Source organism: Clytia hemisphaerica, unplaced genomic scaffold (assembly GCF_902728285.1).
Source record: "Clytia hemisphaerica strain Z4C2 unplaced genomic scaffold, Clytia hemisphaerica genome assembly, whole genome shotgun sequence".
Taxonomy (NCBI): Eukaryota; Metazoa; Cnidaria; class Hydrozoa; order Leptothecata; family Clytiidae; genus Clytia; species Clytia hemisphaerica.
Window position 1 is genome coordinate 365990 of NW_027104218.1, and position 6161 is coordinate 372150.

General features: G+C 35.0%; 1 pseudogene; it reads left to right on the top strand.

Annotated features, from left to right (window-relative positions):
* The first annotated feature begins 403 nt into the window (after window positions 1-403).
* LOC136815816 (galanin receptor 2a-like) lies at window positions 404-5793 on the top strand (annotated as a pseudogene).
* Window positions 5794-6161: the final 368 nt, after the last annotated feature.

Sequence of the window (6161 nt, forward strand, 5' to 3'; positions counted from 1 at the left end):
TTCATAGTGTATATTATACGAGGTCGATGGTGAAGATCGAATAGAACCGTTATCTGTCTTCATAGTGTAATATTCATACGAGGTCGATGGTGAAGACTCATGGAATAGAACCGCTATCTGTCTTCATAGTGTAATATTCATACGAGGTCGATGGTGAAGACTCATGGAATAGAACCGCTATCTGTCTTCATAGTGTAATATTCATACGAGGTCGATGGTGAAGACTCATGGAATAGAACCGTTATCTGTCTTCATAGTGTATATCATACGATGTCGATGGTGAAGACTCACGGAATAGAACCGTTATCTGTCTTCATAGTGTAATATTCATACGAGGTCGATGGTGAAGACTCATGGAATAGAACCGCTATCTGTCTTCATATGTAATATTCATACGAGGTCGATGGTGAAGTCATGGAATAGAACCGTATCGTCTTCATAGTGTAATTCTTCTATAGAACCGTATCTGTCATATGTAATATTCATACGAGGTCATGGTGAAGACTCATGGATAGAACCGCTATCTGTCTTCATAGGTAATTCATACGAGGTCGATGGTGAAGACTCATGGAATAGAACCGCTATCTGTCTTCATAGTGTAATATTCATACGAGAAGTCGATAGAACCGTGAAGTGACTCACGGAATAGAACCGTTATCTGTCTTCATAGTGTAATATTCATACGAGGTCGATGTGAAGACTCATGGAATAGAAACCGCTATCTGTCTTCATAGTGTAATATTCATACGAGGTCGATGGTGAAGACTCATGGAATAGAACCGCTATCTGTCTTCATAGTGTAATATTCATACGAGGTCGATGGTGAAGACTCATGGAATAGAACCGCTATCTGTCTTCATAGTGTAATATTCATACGAGGTCGATGGTGAAGGACTCAGGAATAGAACCGCTTCTGTCTTCATAGTAATATTCATAGAGGTCGATGTGAAGACTCATGGAATAGAACCGTTATCTGTCTTCATAGTGTAATATTCATACGAGGTCGATGGTGAAGACTCATGAATAGAAACCGTATCTGTCGTGTAATATTCATACGAGGTCGATGGTGAAGACTCATGGAATGAACCGCTATCGTCTTCATAGTGTAATATTCATACGAGGTCGATGGTGAAGACTCGGAATAGAACCGTATCTGTCTTCATAGTGTAATATCATACGGGTCGAGGTGAATAGAACGTTATCTGTCTTCATAGTGTAATCTTCATCGAGGGTCGATGGTGAAGACTCATGGAATAGAACCGTTATCTGTCTTCATAGTGTATATATACGATGTCGATGGTGAAGACTGAATACCGTTATCTGTCTCATAATATTCATACGACGGTCGATGGTGAAGACTCATGGAATAGAACGTTATCTGTCTTCATAGTGTAATATTCTACGAGGTCGATGGTGAAGACTCCGGAATAGAACCGCTATCTGTCTTCATAGTGTAATATTCATACGAGGTCGATGGTGAAGACTCATGGAATAGAACCGCTATCTGTCTTCATAGTGTAATATTCATACGAGGTCGATGGTGAAGACTCACGGAATAGAACCGCTATCTGTCTCCACAGTATCACATACACTGTGATATTCTCGGCAAGCTAAATACCGAATGTATGAGATGCAAAACGTCTGTTTATTTTAACGATTCGAATTGCAGATTAAATCTGTTTAAGATTTAGGATAATTTTTTTTCTAAAATTAACCAAATAATTGACAATTCACTTTCGATTATTAATGGTAAGAGATGTAGGTGTGAGTTTTTTGTTAAGTGGTTAAAACTAATGCGTAGCGATTTCTTTACTGATGGCGCTCCTCAAAAAATGGTAACGTGATAAACAATAAACAATAAACGAGCTATGGACTAAGAAGCTTTGTTATGTACTTTAATATTGCAAATTTAGACGTTTGAAATAGAGAGTTTAGTACGTTAAACATTTAGCAATTTAATTGATTTAGATTCTATTTCCAGTCTATTGTTCTTTTGTGGTTTTCAACGAAGTTGATTGATTGACTAAAAAGTGAAAAGTACCCGTAAAAAATTCATTGATATCGATTTCTACGTGGGCCATTTAGCTTAAGTTATGAAATCGGCGGTCAAATATGGTTGCCTGTTCTTTTTAGTAAAAACATTATCGAATTATCAGATCAAGCAAAAACTTACTGGTTTTAAACAATCTTTTTTTATAAGGACCAATAGAATTCTGTTGAAAGCTTAACTGTTCTGTTCTATTTGCTACATTTTTTGCTCGTTTTATCAGTTGTTCTTTTTCGGTTACAAAACTGAGGTATGATTCAAGTACTCTACTTTTACTTCTAATTTGAACTTTAAATTTTCCTTAAAAGTCGATCCATTCTAGGCACAGAATTTTACTGAAATGGTTCTGGTTTACTAGCCATCTTTGAGAACCTTGTTCTCATGAAAAATTGTTTTTATAAAAATCAAAGTATCTTAATGTACCTTGGCACTTAATTTGGACGGTAATATCAGCTTTGAAATAGAATAGCGTCCTCCAGAGATTAACGCGGCTAATAGATCTTTTCCCTTATTTTCTCAAAAATAAAGTACCTAAATATAAAATACTCAGGAAGAGAAAAAGGAGATGGAACGATCATAATAACACCTTCAAAAAGGTACTACTAAAAGTTCAATATTGAGGAAACATTCTTAAAACATACTTTATGGACTGTGCAGTAATCCTTCTTTCCGACTCATTCCCCTTATAAATAGACTAGTTAGAAATGTTACAATGAGAAAGAGTATCTAATGGGCGAAATAAAAAATGAATACGTTAGTAGCAAGAAGAAATGTTTTCTATAAAATTCAAAAAAACGAAATAATTGTTTTTGATACATCTTGTCATCGATGAAAAGATAAATTTCTAGATATTTCCGGCAAAACCAAAAGGAGGGTTTTTGGAAGAAGATTTCATAGCGCACGTCAAGAAGTTGTTTTTCAATGAAAATTTCAAAAACAGGATAATTATACATCATTCTTCAACGGTTCAACATTGAAAAATGAATCTTTCAAAATATTTTCGAGGATTAAACGCAGTGAAAAAAATCTATAACGGTGAAAAGAAAAGATTTGAAATTTTTTTGAAACTCTTCTGAGCATTTTTAAGAAGTGAAGATTTTTGAATATTAAGTGGGGGGGGGGTAGGTATTTTGTTTGCTGCGCGGAACTGCCTGAATGATAGAAAGGTGCCCAGTGGTAAAACTTCAAATTAGTTCGCTGGAGGACAGAATCAAGTAAATCAGAGCCAAATTTGGAGGTTGTTGGCTCACTTGTTGACCAGAAATGGTCAAAAAACGGTCAAAATCTTAAAAACTTGGATTTTTGTCAAATTTTTGCATTTTTTTGACTTTTTAGCTTAAAATCTCGCTGAAAAGACTCACATTTTTTGCTTGAAAATGAAGAATGAAAATGACCATGAAGCCCAATCCGATTCCTACGAGTTAGACCAAAAATGACGTTTTCTAACTCAAATTGGGCATTACAGCCCTTACACAGCCCTTGTCTGATATATACGACATTGGCAATTAAAGGGTTAAGAGCATAATGTTAAAAAGATGGACTGCCAATTCTTTTGGAACAGACTTTAGACTTATCAGGTGTTTGCTCGGAGAACACAGTTTTATGTTTTTGTTTTTTAAAGACCTCTTTGTTTATTTGGCTTCCTAGCAATCAGAACTGACTGATATGTTTATTTTTGTCGAGCAATTTAATAATCTAACGAGAAAAACGTAATGCCGAGTTATAACTCTTTTAACTTGGAATTTTAAGATAATTTATTCTAAATCGTCACAGGGAGAAATTGGGAAATTGAGAAATTTTACCAATTTTTACTACTTTGACTCCTAAATTGCTTGAAATGAGGAATTCCATGCTCAGCATTGTTTTTATCTTGTTGGTGATTCGAGCCTCAATTATTACAGGGGGTCGGACGAACCTTTTTAAGGCAAATAAAGATTTTTAGAAATACCCCCTGGAAAATGAAAAAATTTGCAAAAGAACCCTTGGAAAAATTCTTTACATAAAAGTAAGGGTGGACAAAAATGTTTTAAAATGCTGAGAACTTTTTAGAATCTATAGTATGGACATTTTTCTGTTGGAGGGACATTTTTAGATCAACTATAACACCTCAGGAATGTACCTTTAACTGAATGTTTACTAGATATTTATTGAATAATTTTATTAAAATCGACAGTGTAGCTCATACTAGAAAATTGCTTTTAAATCAATGGTTCTACCTTGTATCGTGACCGTAAGTTTGATGATTTTTTTTTAGTCATGATGTCCACCCGACATTTTAAACCAATTCCAGTTAGATTTTTATTGAACTAGCATGGTGTTTGAAAAAGTCTTTCGTATCGTCCAACAAAAAACTTTTGTCGGTTTAGAGTCAACGTTTTGGTCAGAGTCAGTTCTGTTTCTTTTTATATATTTATTATTGGAAATGCTCTCGCCCGTGTTAATTATATTTCGCATTTACTTCTTGCAGTCAAAAATCGAAAAAGTATACGTGTCGCTTTAAGTAAAGTAAAGCTCTATAGATAACGGAAAAGTCGGTGCAGCGCTGCCTAAGGATTAGTCCAGCCTATTTTTTAAGCAAGTTATTCTACACTTATGTTCTCATAGAAACTATAAACCACAGAAGAAAATACAAAATGGATTTCAACCAACTATTTTACGAATCAACAAACATCACCAATAATGGAAGTGATTCTTTCTACAATGGTTTCCCACCCTTTGGCGATGATGAAGATTGCTTTAGAACGATGCCAGTAATAGCAATCGGATCCATACTGTCCAGCCTTTCTTTGTTGGGAACTTTAAGTAATCTGTTTATATGCTTAGTGGTGTTGAAATTCAAACTCTACAAAAACACCCAACAACTTTTGATTCTCTTACTGGCGATATCAGATTTGGTTATCTCAACAATTTTGATACCCTTGGACGCCGTTTCTTTTTTCTGTATGGAACCAACATTTTCAGGCATTATTGGAGCAACGATTTGTCAATCGCCCGTTTTTATGGATTATATCATTGATGACTTGTTCCTTGCTATCTTACCAACATCAAGCTTCATTCTAATGTTTTTGAGTTTTGAAAGGTTCTTAGCAGTCAGATATCCTTTAAAATCGAACTCTTTCAATCGAAAAGGTGCAAGATTTGGTTTCCTTGGAATCTGGTTGTACGCAATTGCCACTTTTTTTTCGTCTTACTTTATTGACTACAAATATTTCCAATGGTTCGATATTGGTCATTTAGGACTAAGCAATATGGCACCGCTCCTTGTAAATCTATTGGTATACGTGTACATACAACAAGAAGTGTACCGACATTCAAAGGCTATTACTAGGCAAGCACGCAGTGTACAAAACCAAGAATCCAAAAGGAACTATAGGAAAAATGTAGTTTATGTTTATATCGCAATGACTTTCTTCATATTATGGTTACCTTTTCTGTGCTATAGAACTCATGGAGTTGTGAAAACATTCCTCTCAGATAACATTCTTCGCGATTGCAGGGATTATATCTATTTGGTTGCATTATCCAGCTTGACCTATCTAAACAGTATAGGGAATGTTTTTATATATGGAGCAGCGAGTAAACCTTATAGAAAAGCTTATATAAAACTGTTCAAAGGCTTCAAAGTTATGTGTCAATTTAAGCATTCTGAAGCAAATATAACATCAGGTGTGACCAACTCTGACATCAGATTGAGCAGCATTCCTGAAGAGCAGCCTACTGAAGAACGAAATGGAGAAACAGAATGAAGACATTACGTTCGGTGATTATAGCTCGTTCACTTTTATCTGGATCCGGATAATTCTTACACAATTTCAAGATTAAGAAACGGTGTTTTTCTTCTCAATACTTTAAGTTCCTTGCTTACCTATTCATCAGTTGTAACAAGCTCTACTCAAGTATTGAGTACTCTTAATTGTGCAGAGAAACAAAAGAATGTCAAACAATTATATGTATATATGTATTTCCTTTGCACAAAAACAATGAAAATAAAGCGTTTTTCTAAAAAAACATTATCCTGATGAAACCGGACAGACCAACACCTGGAAACCATCAGATTGGCATCAATCAAATATGCACAATACCTTGCAAATGATCAACTACAAAATGGATAATA